The following is a 17,794-nucleotide window of genomic DNA, read 5'->3' as shown; positions in this document are numbered from 1 at the left end:
CAGTAAAGCAAAGGTTTTGCTTCAGGTTCTGGTCTCTTCTTAATCACAGCTGATTCTTCAGCCCCAGCTGACCAGAACCCACAGATTCTCAATCTAAAATCTCACATGAACAGCCCTGATAACCTCCGTTTCCCTTGAAGCTTCACAAACCAGGCCTCCATCATCTACAACTGTTTCAGCATAACTGTTCCAGGCTCCACTGCAACAAACTCCGAGCACACAATGGCTTTTCCAGCCCAAGTTCCAAACACTTCCACCGTCCTCCAAAAAACACCAAGGTCAGGTCTGTCACAGCAATTCCCCACACTCTGGTACCAATTACTGTCTTAGTTTGTTCTCTATTGCTGTGACAAAACACTCTGACCAGTACCAACTTGGGGAGGAAAGGGTTTATTTGTCTTACAACTCCCAGGTTGCAGTTCATCAGGGAGCCCAAGGTAGGAACTCAGGGCAGGAACCTGGAGGCAGGAGCTGGAGCACAGGCCATGGAGGAACACTGCTTACAGGCTTGCTCCCCTGGCCCCTGCTCAGCCTGCTTTCTTATGCAACACAGGCCCACCTGCCCAAGGGTGGCACCACCCACAGTGGGCTGGGCCCTCCCACATCACTCATCAAGAAGATGCCCCTCAGACATGGCCACAGGCCAGTCCAATAGCGGCAGTTTCCCGATTGAGGCTCCCTCAACCCAGGTGTGTCAAGTTGACACTAAAGCTATCCAGCACATGTGGTTATTAAATAAATAATTTAAAAGAAAATAAAAGTCAGAGAAAAGAAAGCATTTAACAATTTTAATTATCTCAATATATTTATGTGGAGCCATTGGTTTCTAAGACCTATAGCAAGCTGCTCCTCTAAATACACCAACCCAGAATTTCCCAATTGTAAAATTCCTCAAGAATCTTTGCTGTATACTGTTCTCAATCCATGAGGTAGGAAAGGAAAATCGGACACAATTTCTATTGTTAGAGGATGAATTCCTACATTAAGCAATGAGAAATCAAGGAGAATTTTTTTTTTACAAAATGTAGATATTTGATATCAGGCAGAATGATATAGCTGAAGCAATGGAAGCTAGGTGATTCTTTTCCTCTCTTGATTTCTACTGGAGGTAAATGTCCTGGCATGGAGAAGAGAACCAATGGATCCAGTAAATTTGATGAAGGAATAAAACCCTAATTTTGCTTAAGGAAAGGTGTAGGGAAGAGTCCTTTAGAGAGCTATATATTCAGGGAAGGAATCAATTAATCTGATAAAAGTTTATTGATGCTTTAGCTTATTCTCAGTCCATACTTGCTCAAGATAAAATTTCAGGAAAGCCAATTACAATGTAAAAAATCATTGCTGTGATGGTGTTAGCTAGAAAATTCCCAGAAAACCTCCCAAGGCTGTGAATCTATTTAATTTGTCATCTTGAATGTTGGAGAAATCCTGTGTCAGTTACATGGGTTTTAGTTTAATTGTCCCTGCCCTATGATACAGTCTAAAACATCTCTAAAAATCATTTTAGATCTAATGTGAATAATGCTCTAACTTAAGCACCACAAAGATCATGCTGATTCATCAATAGTACCCTCAATTGTATGTGCTAAATAGGTGTGGGGAGATTTTTTTTCTCACAATTATTAACGTATAGAATTTATATACATATATATATATCACTAAAATGTTTATGTCACATAAACAAACAAACTCGATAAACATTTAAGTTAAGTCATTGAACTGAAGTGCTCTTGTACTTTATTCCATCCATTTGCACATTTTTGCTTTTCCTCTGTTTTTGTCAAAGCAAACCCTATCCTCTTCAAAACCCAAATATTCTCTCCTTTGACAAGAAAGCTTCCATTTCCATCTCTGAGCTCTTTAATGTTTCTTTCTTAATTTTAACTCATAAATATCAATTGTAGCAGTGCTGACAGCATTTGCTGATCATCTGGCTCTGTCTCTATTGCTACTTAGCTCCTCTGGCCCAACTTGTCCTTTATGTAATCATGCAGAACTTAGGAAGAAAGCTAATTAACAGACTGATGAATATATCAAAACAGGTTAACCGTAGGGTCAAGGTAGTCAGTGTTTCCTCCCATGTTAGTAAATTTTCTCTTGAAATTCAGAAGACAAAATAAATTTGACTAAAATTGTAGTTCTATGTTAATTCTGTAGCTCAGTGTGATAAATTTTGTTTTTTGAAAGGTTATAATAAATGCATTGGTATGGTTTTATATTTCAAAAGGTCAAAATATTAGTCTTAGATATTTTTTATAACATGAAATAAATGATTATTTATTACTTGTGCTTTGCAAATTGGAATTTTTAGGATGCAGCAGCTTTGGGGTTTTCTCTAAGACTTTAGAGTTTTGCCAAAATAGAACTATAAACCATATCAAAGTCCATGATCACTTGAATTTAAGAGAAATCATTGGAAAATCTTTAGTTCAGATTGTATAGCTTCGCCTATTAAAACATTTGTTGATTAAATACATCATGACTCACAAAAATTTCACCGGTCCACGTCTGTATGAAAATATAGTTGTGAAAGATGTTCCTCTAAGCTGCTCCGTGTCACTGTTATAACTCACAGTTTAGTGAGCACCTCAGACATGAGTCATCTGTTAAGATTTTCATTTAACTTTTAGCATGTGGGGACGTTTTCTATATTAAGTATTTCCCTCTTTTGTTGCAATATCAAGGAAGTATATACTTACAGCCACACACGAAAGCAGTTCAAATAATGTCTTCTGCAGGGTGATTCACTGTCTATTGTATATAAGAAGATACATAGATGTGAAAGAACAGGTATTTAAAAAGAATTCTCTTCATTGCAGGAATGTAATGTTGCTTATGTACCTATACATTTGAACCACGTAATTCGAAGACAAAGTTGAAGAACCATTTTGCAAAACTGTACTTTAAATTTTTTCTAATTATATAAAGACAAAGAGGATTACATTGTATATGAATATTCATATTTTATATGACAGTATGCCTTTAATAATATCAAAAAGGGGTTGGTCTTTTGGCTCAGCAGTTAAGAGCACTGACTGCTCTTGCAAAGTAGCTGGGTTCAATTCCCAGCACCCACATGGTGATAACAACCATCTGTAACTCAGTTCCAAGGACTCTGACCCCTTCTTCTGACCTCTGCAGGTATTATATGATACAGGTGCACTTACACAAACTTACTTGATACACACATACACATAAAATAATAAAATATTTTATAATCATTATTTTTAAATTTTTAATAACTACATGATTAGAAGAAGCATTTCACTACAGATTTAACATATTCAGTAACAAACTCCAGAGCAAGAGTACATCTCTTTCACAAGTGGGTGCAAGTTTCTAAGTTCACAGTTGAATTAATAATACAGTTATACAATACTGAACTCAGTACAAGCCCTGTAAGGCATAAAATTGAATGAGTTTTTTAACCTTTAAAAAGATCTCCGTTTCATTTTAGAATATATTGTTCCTTGCAGAAAGACTCATTGTTTTTGCTACTAACACTGAGATGTTGGCACATGCATCTCTAATCTGTATGCATCTGATTATTACTAGTCATAATAGGTTGCACTTGGACCCTTGGCACCCATGTATGTCTATGAAGCCATTGGGTGGATTTCAATGGTAATATTTATCACCTCTACTAATTAGCATGATGTGATTTTCCATGCTTCCTCCTCAAATATAACACATTTTTAAAAAATTTGTTGATTTGTGTGTGTGTGTGTGTGTGCATGTGTGTATCACACAGAACATCCCAAACCATCTTATTCAACTATACACCCACTTCCCACTTGGCACCCTCCCATAACTTCCCTCCCCCCACTAGATCCCTTATATTCTGATATCCCTAGTACTGTCTGTTGTGTTGTCGGCACCCCAGCCAACCCCCACTATTTGCCTGTTTCATGATTGGCTGGTTCCTCTAATGGGCAGGACCTGACACTAGTGGGAAGTAGGAAGGGAAGCTGGGAGCCATCTTGGGATGGAAGCCAGGAGCCTCAGGTAGAGCTTGATGGTGTAGGAAACTCACACCCAGTGCAGCAACTGAAAGACAGAATGGACTGACTCCCTGTGGACCTGGGGCGAGATTGCTGGCCCCAGAGGCATGACCGAATGCTAGCGGGGGTCTATGGACGTGGCTGGTCTGATAAGGGGGTCTCTGAGTCCCTACAGTGCGGGGGCTAGGCACTGGGTACTCATTCTTTTGTAAGTTAATAAATATACATAAAATACATTATATGCTTTGTCTAATTGCACAGGATACCCAAAGAGAATTTGGGCCACATTGCCTTTCTGTTGAATCTAGTCAGCCTATCTATAGGTTTTTGTTTCAGGAGGGTCAGCTGTTCGTCTTCTAGCAGCGATCAGTTGTCAATATGCCTTTAGATATGATTAGGGTCATGCTGTTCATTTTCTCAGTTCTATGCTGGGTTACTATCTGGGAGTCCCTTTGTTCACCCTGGCCAACAACGCAAAAGAAGGTATCTCGTATCTGGCATTGTTGCTTATTATGTAGCCTTTAACTATGCATATGGACTCTTAAGAAATTATATTGACCCCTTTAATCTTTGGTTATACTTTCCTTTTGGATGTTTAAGGCTGTACAGTTGGCCATGATAAACCAATTTGTTTTTACAGTTAAGGTCGTTTGAATATCTGTTCCTCAAAGGTCACATGGGCTTGGGAGGTGCCCCTGGCTCCTTTCTTTTACCAGTTTCGCCTATATGAAGATAAGTCAGAGGTCCTGCTGGGCCATGGCTGGCTTTGCTTGGAAGCATGGAGGAAATGATTCCTCTGTGATGATCATCCTCTTTCTAGACTGGACACTGGTTCAAGTCCATCTTTTGGGGTCTCCTCGGCCTCCTTGATCAAGAGGACAGGTGACACACCACCATTACAGGACATTTTGACAGATGTTCATAGTCCCTTGGAACTAGTCAACCTAGGAGGGCAAGGAGCAAACACTGTCCCTCGTGTATCTCTTACAAAATTAGTATAGGCCTCAAAGTATGTCTATTAAACATCCAAGAAGGTTAGTTCCACCAGTCTGGTACTTTTAATTACTGTGTGCCATGAAGATAAATCTTGGGCAAAGACCAATTGTTCTCAGATAAACCTTACCTAGACATATATATCTTGATCGGCTATGTGTAATTTGTCAGTAGGTTGTAGGAGTAATATGGTTCCCTCTGGTTTTCAAAACTAGCTAGGCATTATTTATATCCCTCATTTTCTCAGCCCTCCACCATAGTTTTCCACTTAAGGTGGCCCCATATCCTCCCTTTCTCCCTTAAAGATACCCTTCTCCTATGGTCCTACCTCTCTTGAGCGTCTTCTTTCCCCTTATCCCCTAGGTTCCTTATATATCAGCAAATAGGATAAGACCTTTGCTTTAGATTTTAATATTTTATTTATTTTTATGTGTATGAGTATATTGCCTGCATATACGTAAATGTACCCTTGTTATGCAGTACCAGTGTTATGCAGGTTAGACAAGGGCGTCAGCTCCTCAGGAACTGGAGTTACAGATTGTTGTTAGTTGTCATGTGGGTGTTGAAAATCAAACCTGGTCCTCTGCAAGCAGTCAGTGCTCTTCAATGCAGAATCATCTCTCTAGATTCGGGAACTTTATTTTATTAGAAATGTTGAATTATCTGGTGCCATGTCCTTTAATTTAGCAGAATTCATTGCATTTCTGAAGCAAATTCACTAATTAAATCCTATGGAACTAAGAAAATATTAAATGCTTAAGTAAACATTTATCAAAAATATGTGAATGCCAATAGCAACTCATTACTTCAATGTTGAGTCTGTTTTCATTTCAAATGGAAACTAATTAGCAAGGAACACATCTTCATATTCCTTATATTAAATTCATTCTATTTTACCACAAACAGAACAAAATTAATATAATGAAACATTAATATTTTAGAATTTTAAAACATATTAAATTCTGTGTTCCATTTATTCTATATGACAAAATATTTTTAATAATTTTATGTAGGAATTATTTGTATAAGCCTTTGTGAAAAATGTGTGTGGATAAGAAAATGTTTAATTTCACCACTCTGTTTTTAAAGTTCTTTTTGAAAAGTCTTGCATACAATATTTTAGAAGTATGGAGATAAATATGATCTCATAATCTATTTCAGTAACTTTGCCTCTGTTCTCATTAATTTATGAATAGTTAGGGATCAACTTGAACTCATATATTTCAATCTACTAAAAATGACTCAGGAAACAAAGTTACACATGACAATAAATTGTAGTTTAAAATCTGCTGTTCCTGATAATGCCTGATGATCTGATACTTGTCAAAATAATACGGAACTCCATTTCCCTAAATTTTTTTTAATCCAAATGAAATTAAGCAAATTTGAAAATTATGCCTCGATAAATTTCCACTTATGTATGTATAGTGATATTCTGACAAATTGTTCTGTATTTAATTCTTAAAAGTAACTGTGGGGCTGGAGAGATGGCTCAGCGGTTAAGAACAACTGGTTGATCTTGCAGAAGACCCAGGTTCAAATCCCAGAGCCCACATGGCAGCTAACAACTGTCCATAACTCCAGTTCCAGGGAATCCAACAGCCTCTTCTGATCTCCATGGGCATTGCAAGATACGGGTGCACTTACCTATGTGCAGGCAATACATACATACACATAAAAAAAGAGTAACAGTGTGAAAACATGATTGTATATTGAATTCATCCATTTTATTCAGTATTGAACAGTGAAGAAATTGACTAATATTCACACTAAAGTCTTACCAGAGTGAAATTCAGCCTATAAATGAGGAAGAAGGCTGAGAAGACAATCATACACAGGCAGAAGACTAAAACACAAAAAGTATAAAAGATAGTTGTAGAGAAATTAATCCTTACTCCCAGCATGCAGTAATGTAACCAAATTAATTGAAAATTTTAGACAGCAATCATTGTGGGAAATCTGTTTATGTAATTTTCATGCAATAATTTCCTCATTATTACCTCTAAGAATGATGAATATGCTTTAATGCTACTTACTAAAACTGTAAGTCACTCTTGGATAAATTTCTGAATTACTATTTGAGATAATTTAATCAAGAATATTCTTTATAATCACATTCTCATCTGTGTAACTCCCCATGCTTTCTTTCGTGTTTTATAATTAATACTCATTGCTGGCCCTGTTGTCAAGATATACATAAACTAAGATTTCTGGAATATAATTTAGTAATCCAATATTGTGGTCTAAAATATATTCTTAACATTTAACCAAGAAGTTTCTTTGGAACAGATCGAGACTGTTGCGAAGATACTTGACTGAAAAAAAAAAAAAAGTACATGTGAACCCTACATAATACATCGACAATGTAACCTCTGTGCCTAAGCTCCAGAAAAATAGCATACCAGGATACAGAAAGACTATTGATGAATCTCTCTTCACTCACTAGCAAAGCTTCATCATGCAACAGGTTTTGATTAATACAGATTCACCCACACCTTTCCAAAGTGTAGAGAATAAAGGACTATAGAGTGCTTATCCCTGAATAGATCACCTATATCATACCTCTGCCACCCAAGGCTCAAGAAACATTTCAGAAGAGGGGAAAGAAGACAGTAAAAGCCAGAAACTCTATTAAACAGGCTTTCAGATTAGTGTGAAATTGGAGAAAATCAAGAATTTAAGGAAAGGTAAATAAAAACTCAGCGATTGGGAGTGGCTTATTAGAAAGGAAAAAGCCATTAAACTTCCTTGTCTAGGTGTTTGTTTTTTAGAGGACCATTATAGGAACTGGAAAAAGGCTGAGGTAATTATTATGAAATTTGTTTGGTCTCTGGATTATCAATTCCCAAGCCAATGGAAGCCTCACTCACACTATGCATCTCCCCTTCATCTAATATGAGTAAGGATCACCACCTGTTTATGTGCTGCTCACCCAGATAGGTGTGGCTGAAGCTCCTGTCTGTCCATTCTTGAATCCTGTTTTGTTAGTCATTGATCTTGGCTGGCTGCACATTATTCACTTGGCTGATCGATCATCTCATCTTATGTCTGTCCTGTGTTGTTAGTTACTCTAAACATTCTCTGTGTTCATAGATTTCAAGAATAGCTGGAGTGATTTTTAGTTCATTCCTTGCCTACAGCGCAAGCTTCCTTTGACACTATCTTTAATTATAATTTAGTTTTTTATGAATAGCTGCATTAAAGCAAGAATTTGTAAAAGGTCCCTGGTGCCTAGCATACACTGCCAGGAAGCTAACCAACAGGTCTGCCAATAAATATTGGTCTTATGTCTCAGAGTTTGAATCATACTATGTCCAGTTGGCTGTTTCTTGCACTGCTGGAAACTCTGTTTCTCATCTCTAGTGTTTCTGATTTGCCTGTTTTCATGTTACTTTCACCCACAGCATCATTTTCACTGCAACATATGAGAACATCTTGCAATTTTCACCGTGAACACTTTTCCCTTGCTACCTAGAGGGATCCAGCTTCTGCCTCATTTTTATCACTTGTGTGTGTGTGCGTGTGTGTGTGTCTGTGTGTGTGTCTGTGTGTGTGTTACTAACCAAGTTTAATGAGGGTTGTGTGCAAATTGCTGGGGATTATTTAATGGCGCATGGGTCATTTATCAGAAACTACACAGATGAAGTAAATGGCATCATATTCCTCAGCATTTTCCTTCAGAGAGGGGCGAGGTCTCATAAGTCCATCACCTGTCCATATAATTAAATGTTGAGAGGCCCAGTTTTGTACAGGGAACCACATAATTTGTTCTTTTAAGTAGTATCATGTCTTTTTTTGGTTCTTAATGTATTTTCCTCCCTGAATCCTAGTCCATCTCATACAACACATCCCATATCCAGACCATCCTCCCCATTCACACTCACTCAAGCCTCCCCAACACTGGACCCCATGCATGCTCCCATATATGTTATATATTTTTAAATTTTTTCCTAATTTGGTATTTTTTGAGATGGATTTCTTATAGCCTCGACTATATAAATAATGTTGAATTTCTCATCTTACTTCCTCTTCCTCTTAAGTGCTAGAACTACAGACATGTTTCCAACACATGCTCTTAGTTTCCTTTATTTAAATATATTAAAGATATAACCACAGTTTGTAATTGTAATCTAAATCAAGGCACTGGGGAGGCAGAAGCAGGAAGACCAGGAGTTCAAAGTCAGGCTTAGCTGTATAGTGAACTTGAAAACAATTTAGGATACAGAGTCTCTGTTTCAAGAAAAATGACAAAAAAAATTAAGTTCAAAACAATCTAATATTATTGGAAAATGGATGATTTTATGGAAATCACATATACTTTTCTATACTCAACGCATGAATTGAATGAGCACCATACTTAACAAATATAGTTATAAGACTTATTTATTTTTAAAACATGTGTATGATGTCAGGCATGGTGGCACATTCCTTTAGTCCTGGGCTTGGGAGGCAGAGGCAGGTGGATCTTTGTGAGTTCAACGTGAGCCTGGTCTACATAGTGGGATACAGGCCAGCTGGTGCTACAGGGAGATTCTGTCTCAAAAAGACAAAAAAATGTGTATAATTGTTTTTGCCTGCATGTAGATATGTTTACCAAATGTTTCCCTGGTGCACAGAGAGGCAAGAAGGGAGTATCAGATGCACTGGAAATGGAGTTAAAGAAACTATGAGTCATTGAGTGAGTGTTTGGAACTGAACACAGGCCCTCTGCAAGAGTAACAGTTGTTCTTAATTGCCAAGCTATTTCTGCACCCAAAGAAATACAGTTTTCAATAGATGCATAGAGCAAACTCATCAAATCTTAAGCATTAAATTATAACTTTCTAAGATATAGTAGTAATGCAATATACCATAGATAAGCATCACATTTTAGACTAAATCGTTCCAATTTATACTGTGATAGTTACTGTTAATGTTATAAGATGTCCTATAACACTTAAATACATATTATTTGCTTACAGAGTGCTCATTAAACCATGAGAAATTATATTATGACCTATCTTTCTGATGATGAAAGCATGCCTTAGATGATCATTTTAACATAATTACAAACATGAATGCATAAAATTAATAATTGATACAGGTTAAATGTGACCACAGTTTTTAATTTTTAATTTTTATTTTATGTGAATGAGTTTTGTCCCTGTCATGTATGCAAATGCATACAATGCCTTTAGAGAACAGAAGAGGACATAAGATCCCCTGAACCTGGAGTTATGGATGGTTCTTAGCCTCCATGTGGGTGCTGGGAATTCATTCCAGGTCCTCTGGAAGAACAACAGGTGTTCTTAACCAATGAGCCATCTCTTCAGGTCCTATAGTTTGTAAAACAATTTCCACACTGAGGAAATAAATGTAAACTTAAGTTTTACAATCTGAACATGGTAATATTTTGAGGAAACTGATATTTGGAGGAGGAATTATATGAAATGGAATTGTAATCTTAGGGTTAGAAATTATTATTAGACACAAAATTAAAATATTTCTATGTAAGCTAAATAAATCTAAGAAAATATATGAGTAAATATTTGGAATGAGATAATTCAATATCAATAAGAAAATAAAATTTAACATTAAAAATATTTAAAAAGAAATATTTCATAAAAATTAAGAAGGGCTGGCTAGATAGCACAGTAGGTAGAAGGACTTGCTGCCAAGGCATTTGACCTCAGTTCAGTCTCTGGAACCCACATTATTGAAAGAAACATCAGACACTCAAGATGTTCTCTGACCTCCACATATACACCATAGCACGTACACCCCAAAATAAAGAAGTAAATCAATCAATAAATAAACAAAAACAATAAAATACTATAAAGAACTCAAAAGAATCAAAATTATGTGGGTAAATTTTGCAGAAAGCATCACATAAACTGTCAAGATCATTGTATTAAAATATTAAGATCACAATATAGAAGACTGAAAATTATTATAAAGAGAATATTTGCTAAATAATTAAATGATTATCAAAAACAAACAAGCACTTAAAAACATGCATCAAAATTTTGTACTTTAATAAACATAAATACTATTTAATTATGAAAATTCATCTTAATTTTTATGAACATCAACTACACGTAGTATCTTTTCTCAAATTATTTTTCTTTAAAATTATTTTATTTGAGCTGAATGTGGAGACAGGGAGATAATTGTAAGATTGAGGCCAGCCTGATATACATAGTGAGTTCCAGACCTACTGGGGCTATGGGGATACAGATGATATAGATATATTACAGAAATAGAGAGAGATAGATAGTAGGTGGATAGGTAGATTATAGATTGATTTAAGATTTTTACACAGAGTAATTTGATCTCATTCTAGCCCTTAACACTCATCAAAGAAGTTTCTTTTTGCAACAGATGGAGACTATTACAAAGGTTCACACTGGTCAAACAGAAAAATACATATCTGTGGGCCCTAAATAACACATCTACAATGCAACCTCTGTACTTAAGTTCCAGAGACATAGCATATGTTACCATCTTTTCTCAGACCAGTCCCCATTTCCATGTCCCCCTTCCTAATTCCATTCCTCTTTTATTTTAAGTTGACCCAGGCAAACGTGTATTCCCCAAATATGCTTGGACGGTTGGCACTTCCCCGTAGTAGTCAGCACATTATCAGCAGTCGCACCCTTAAGGAAACGAAGAGTTGTCAATCATATCTCCACTAGGGGTGGCTTGGCATCTTCAAGTCTATTGTTTTTCAACTTATTTTATTGTTATTAGTTTCTATGTGGAGAGAGAGAGAGAGAGAGAGAGAGAGAGAGAGAGAGAATGAGAATGAGAACACATATGTGCCACAGCACATGTGTAGTAGTCAGAGTACAGTATGTTAGGAGCCAGTTCTCTCCTCCCACCGTGGGGCTTCAAGATCAAATTCAGGTCATCAGACATAAGTGACAAGCACCTTTACCCACTGAGTCACCTCTCCAGCCTTAGTTTCTTCACCAATTTTAAATATTTCTGAGGTATTGTGATCTGTACAGTGTTTAGTAAAAGCAATGTACAGAAAGTAACTTGAATATTTGCCATCTCAAAATAATTTTAATGCTAAAATAAAAATTGAAAAAGAAATTATGCACACGTTACTATATAACTATTTTATATTACAATATTTGAAAATAAAGCTGATAACCAGGCCAAGGCAAACTAAATTAAAATAAAATGTGATTAGCACCCTTCCATAATCGCCCACTGGAGTTCATACATTATGTCATATAAAGATGATTAAGATGTTCTGTATGAAATACACAAAAATTCAATACTCTCCCCCCAAAAATGTGATTTTACTGGCAGCTCACAACCACCTGTAACTCCAAGGTATCCTACATCTTATTTGGTATTCAGGAGTATACATTTCATGTGAAAATACCTTCACACAGATAAATACTTGTACACATAATTAAAAATAAAATAAAAATGAGATTCAAATTACGTAACTATTCCAGTTATTTTGCCAAGTGCAAAAAAAAATCAAAAGGAATAAGTAAGCAACTAAGTTTGGTGGCTCTTGTCTAAAATCTCAGCATTTCAGAAAACTGAGGAAAGAAGACTGCCATGATTTTAGCCTCAGCCTGCGATCAACAGAGAGATCAAAGCCAGCTTCAGCTACAGAATAATACACTGTCAAAAAACAAAACAAAACAAAAAACAAACAATGTCTAAAAGTAAACTAGAAAAACAAAACAGTATCATGAAAGTAACAAAGTTTGTATATTTTTTATAACTATTGAAGCCAGAGTTTTTTATTTTTTTATTTTTGAAATATAAAGAATATTTACTCTTTCAGGTTGGCCAACTTTTTAATATCTCATTATGCTATTGTCATCTTGCAAATTTTACACTCAAGAACTGTGCTATCACACATAATCTCTGATACTGTTCTAATTTTAGCTATGATTTTGGGCTTGGGCTGAATTCACTGCTATCATGAACAGCATAAAACATTATAAAATAAAATGTATCAATATTAAAGAAAATAATATTGAGTAGTAAATTGGAAAAGATTTAGAACTGACTTTTAAAGTAGTTATTACATCAATATCATAGACGTTTATCTTCTCCCTATTTTTGACTCACAACTATTTTCGAATTCCAGCACTGTTTATAAGCCATATAACATAATATAGTGTTTCTTAAACAGCATTATTAGTGATAGATACTGTCATAGATAATGTCAGTTGTCAACATGTCGCACTTAACAAGAGGGCACCTAAGTTGAGGCATTTCCACCATTGGATTGGGCTGTGGGCATGTCTGTGTGTCATTTTCTTAATTGCTATCTGATGGAGGAACCAGGCTAGTATGGGTGATACCAGCCCTAAGCAAGTGTTTCTGGGCTCTTTTTGAAAGGTAACAGAACCTGATCCTGGAATCAAGCTATTGAAAACAGTATTTCACCAAGGGCTGTGATTCAGTTCTGTCCTGCAGGTTCCTACTCTGTTTTAATTCTTTTTTGGCGACCCTAAGTGACAGACATGGAAAGCCTAAAGGAATAACTTCTTTCTTCCCCAGATTGCTTTTAGATAATGTTGTATCACTAGGATGATTACATTATGAAGTGAATTCTTACATTATCCTCATTTACATTATAAAGTGAATCCTCAAAATATCATCACTTTTGATTTGCATCTCTGGCATTTTTTCTTTCCAAAGCATTCTCAAAAATGCATTCTGATTTGATGGGCTTCTGTGGGAGATCCTGAGTAGCTGATCTGAAGCCACCAGTTCCCTCAAAAATGAAACCTGAGAGAACCTGAAACCTGGACCAACCAGCTTTACATAACCAATAAGAACAGGCACACCAAGTAAACTTCAACTTAATATTCATATCCGAATCAGAAACAAAAAAAGAAATCCATAGGCCAAAATCACAATGAAAAAATTATAAAATGGAAAGCCAAAACACTACATCCCCACCAAACTCCACCAGTCCTGTAGAAGAATTCTACAAGGAGAACCCCCTAGATATAACCCACTATACAGAATTTAAAAGAACAATCATAAACATAATCAAGGAATTCAACAAATTTAAAGAACACATGAACAAACAAACCAAAGAACAGAACAAACATAGGGATAAACTTCTGAATGAATTAACAAAAAAGAGAAAAATTGAAGAAAACTCAGGTAGAAATGAAGAAGGAACGGAAAAATTCAATAAGTCGACTTGAGACAATGGCAGAAAGCCTCACTGCTGGAATGAATGAAATGAAAACAGAATATCAACACTGGAGAATAAAGTTGAAGAACTGGTTCACTCAAGCAAAGATCATGAAAACTTTTTTTTTAAAGAATGGAATATGCAAGAGATGTGGAATACCATGAAAAGAACAAATTTATATATCATAGGCACAGAGGAAGGAGGAGAATTTCAGGTTAATGGTACTGACCAGATTTTAACCAGGATTGTAGAAGAGAATTTCCTAAAATTAAGAAAAGACATCCCTATACAAATATAAGAATCACATAGAACCCGAAATAGACAGGACCAGAAAAGAAACTCCCCATGGCATATCATAGTAAAAACAAAAAACGTACAGAACAAAGAAAGAATACTGAAAGCAGCAAAAGGAAAACAAGTCACATATGACAGAGAGCCCATCAGAATTACAGCTGACTTATCAATGCAAACTATGAAAGCCAGAAGAGCCTTGACCAAGTCATTTCCAGTTCTAAATGACAATAGATGCCAGCCAAGAGTATTCTACCCAGCAAAAAGTCTATTACAATTGAGGGTGAAAGAATAAAAATCTTCCATTACATGAATAGCCTGAAAGAATACATGTCCATGAAACCAGTCCTTCTAAGAATACTTGAAGTTATACAAAGAATGGAGAAAGAAACAACTATACCCCAGGACCAACAAAAGAAAATAAATACAGGTATAATTGATGAAACACAAAACCAGACAAATGGCTCAAACAGCAATCAAAATGATCACAATCAATACACATCTTTCGATTATAACTTTAAATATCAATGGACTGAACCCCCCAGTCAAAATGCACAGGCTAAGTAAATGGATTAAGCAACAAAATCCTTGGGGCTGGAGATATAGCTCAGAGATTAGAAGCGCTGACTGCTCTCGCAGAGGACCCAGGTTCAATTCCCAGCACCCACATGGTGTCTACAAACTGTCCTTAACTCCAGGTCCAGGGGAATCCAACACCCTCTTCTGACCTCCACTGCATTGCATGACACGGGTGCACTTATGTACATGCAGGCAATACACTCATAAAAACAAAATAAAATTAATAACCAAAAATATATTTTAGAAAATCCATCTTTTTGCTGTCTGCAAGAAACCCATCTGACCTTCAAGGACAGGCATTACTTTAAGGTGAAAGGATGGCAAAGAATATTCCAAGCAAATGACACTAAGAAACAAGCAGGTGTTGCAATTCTAATATGTGACAAAATAGACTTCAAAGTACAACTAATCAGAAAAAATAGGGAGGGTCACCTCATTCTGACCAAAGGAACAATTAACCAAGAAGATATTACAATCCTGAACGTATATGCACCAAACTTTGGTGCACACAAACTCATAAAACAACACTACAGGACTTTAAGACACTGATTAACCCCAACTCAGTAATAGTAGAGAACTTCAGTACCCCACTGTCTCCATTTGATGGGTCAACTGGACAAAGAATAAACAGAGAGATATCTGAATTAAATGATACCACGCATCAAATTGACCTAACAAGACATCTACCGAATATTCCACCCAAGCACCAAAGGACATACTTTCTATTCAGTGCCCCATGGAACCTTCTCCAAAATTGACCACATACTGGGCCACAAAACAAATCTCAACAAATACAAAAAAAAATGAAATAATTCCAGGCATTCTATCATACCACAATGCAATAAAACTCAATATCAATACTGGGAGATCCCCTAGTCACTACACGAATTCATGATGATTAAAAAACACACACCTGAATGATGATTGGGTCAACAGAGAAATTAAGAAAGAAATAAAAGGGTACCTGGAATTCAATGAAGAAGACTAAACAACACAAGAAAACTTCTGGGACACTTTAAAAGCATTCCTAAGAGAGAAGTTTATAGCTCTATGTGCCTATATTAAAAAATTAGAAAGAGCCCAAATAATGATCTAACACTGCAACTAAAGACACTGGAAAGGCAAGAACAAATGAAACCCAAACCCAGCAGAAGAGAAGAAATAACAAAAATCAAAGCAGAAATCAATGAAATAGAAACAAAGAAAACAATACAAAGAATCAATGTATCTAAGAACTGGTTCTTTGAAAAGCTCAACATGATAGACAAACCTTTAGCCCAGTTAACCAAAAGAAAGGAAGAGCAAACCCAAATCAACAAGATCAGAGATGAAAGGGGAAACATCACAACAGACACCCAAAAGACCCACTACATTATAAGAGAATATTTTAAAAACCTATACTCTACTAAATTTGAAAATCTAAAAAGATATGGGTGGAAATCTAAAATCATGGGAACCACCAAAGTTTAACCAAGGAAGAGATCAATAGTTTAAACAGATGCATAATATATAAGGAAATTGAAATTGCAATAGAAAGACTCTGACTATAAAAAGTCCAGGCCCAGATGGATTTACAGCAGAATTCTACCACACATTTAAAGAAAATCTCAGAAGCTGGAGAGATGGCTCAGCACTTAGGAACACTGACTGTTCTTGCAGAAGATCCGGGTTTGATTCCCAGCACCCACATGGAAGCTAACAACTACCCATAACTGTATTTCCAGGGGATCTCACAGCCTCTTCTGTCCTCTGAGGGCATTGCAAAACATGGGTGCACTTACCTACATTTAGGCACTACACTCATACACATAAAATAAGTAAGATATTTTTTAAAAAAAAATTGAAAAAAGAACTCCAATCTATTCAATAATATTGAAATTATTCAAAATGATAGAAAAAGAGGGAGAACTCTCAAATTCCTTGTATGAAGCCAGCACCACTCTAATACCCATACCAGGTAAAGGTGCAACCAAAAAAGAAAACTAAAGACCCATATCCTTAATGAACATAGATGTCAAAATTCTCAACAAAGTACTTGCAAACTGCATACAGATGGACATCAAAAAGATCATTCACCATGAGCAATAGGCTTTATTCCAGAGAGGCAGGGATGGTTCAATATACACAAGTCAATAAACGTCCTTAATCATATAAATGAATGCAAAGACAAAAGCCACATTGTCATCTCAATAGGCGCAGAAAAGGCTTTTGACAAAATTCAGCATGCATTTACGTTCAGTGTCTTAGAAGGTATTGGACTGGAGGGAACATACCTCAACATCATTAAAGCCGTATACAACAAACCCACAGCCAACATCATTCTAAATGGAGAAAAACTGGAAGCATTCCCATTAAAAATGGGAACCATACAAGGATATCCGCTATCTCCACTCCTTTTCAACATAGTGCTTGAAACTCTTGCTAGAGGAATAAGACAAGAGAAAGAAATTAAAGGAATAATAATTGGAAAAGAGATCAAAATATCCCTTTTGCAGACAATATGATACTATACCTAAGAGATTCTAAAAGTTCCACCAGAACATTCCAACTACTGATCAACACTTTTAGTATGGCAAGTTATAAAATCAATCTACAAAAATCAGTAGCCTTTCTTTATAACAATAACAAGCAATTGGAGAAAGAGTACAGGGAAATGCTCCCATTCACAATTGCTGCAAAAATAAAATATCTTGGAATAAATCTGACCAAGAAACCAAAAGACCTCTACAATGAAAATTTTAAATCTTTAAAGAAAGAGATTGAG

Source organism: Nannospalax galili, unplaced genomic scaffold, assembly GCF_000622305.1.
Source record: "Nannospalax galili isolate Female #2095 unplaced genomic scaffold, S.galili_v1.0 scaffold918, whole genome shotgun sequence".
NCBI classification, from domain to species: Eukaryota; Metazoa; Chordata; class Mammalia; order Rodentia; family Spalacidae; genus Nannospalax; species Nannospalax galili.
This window is presented reverse-complemented; position numbering follows the sequence as displayed.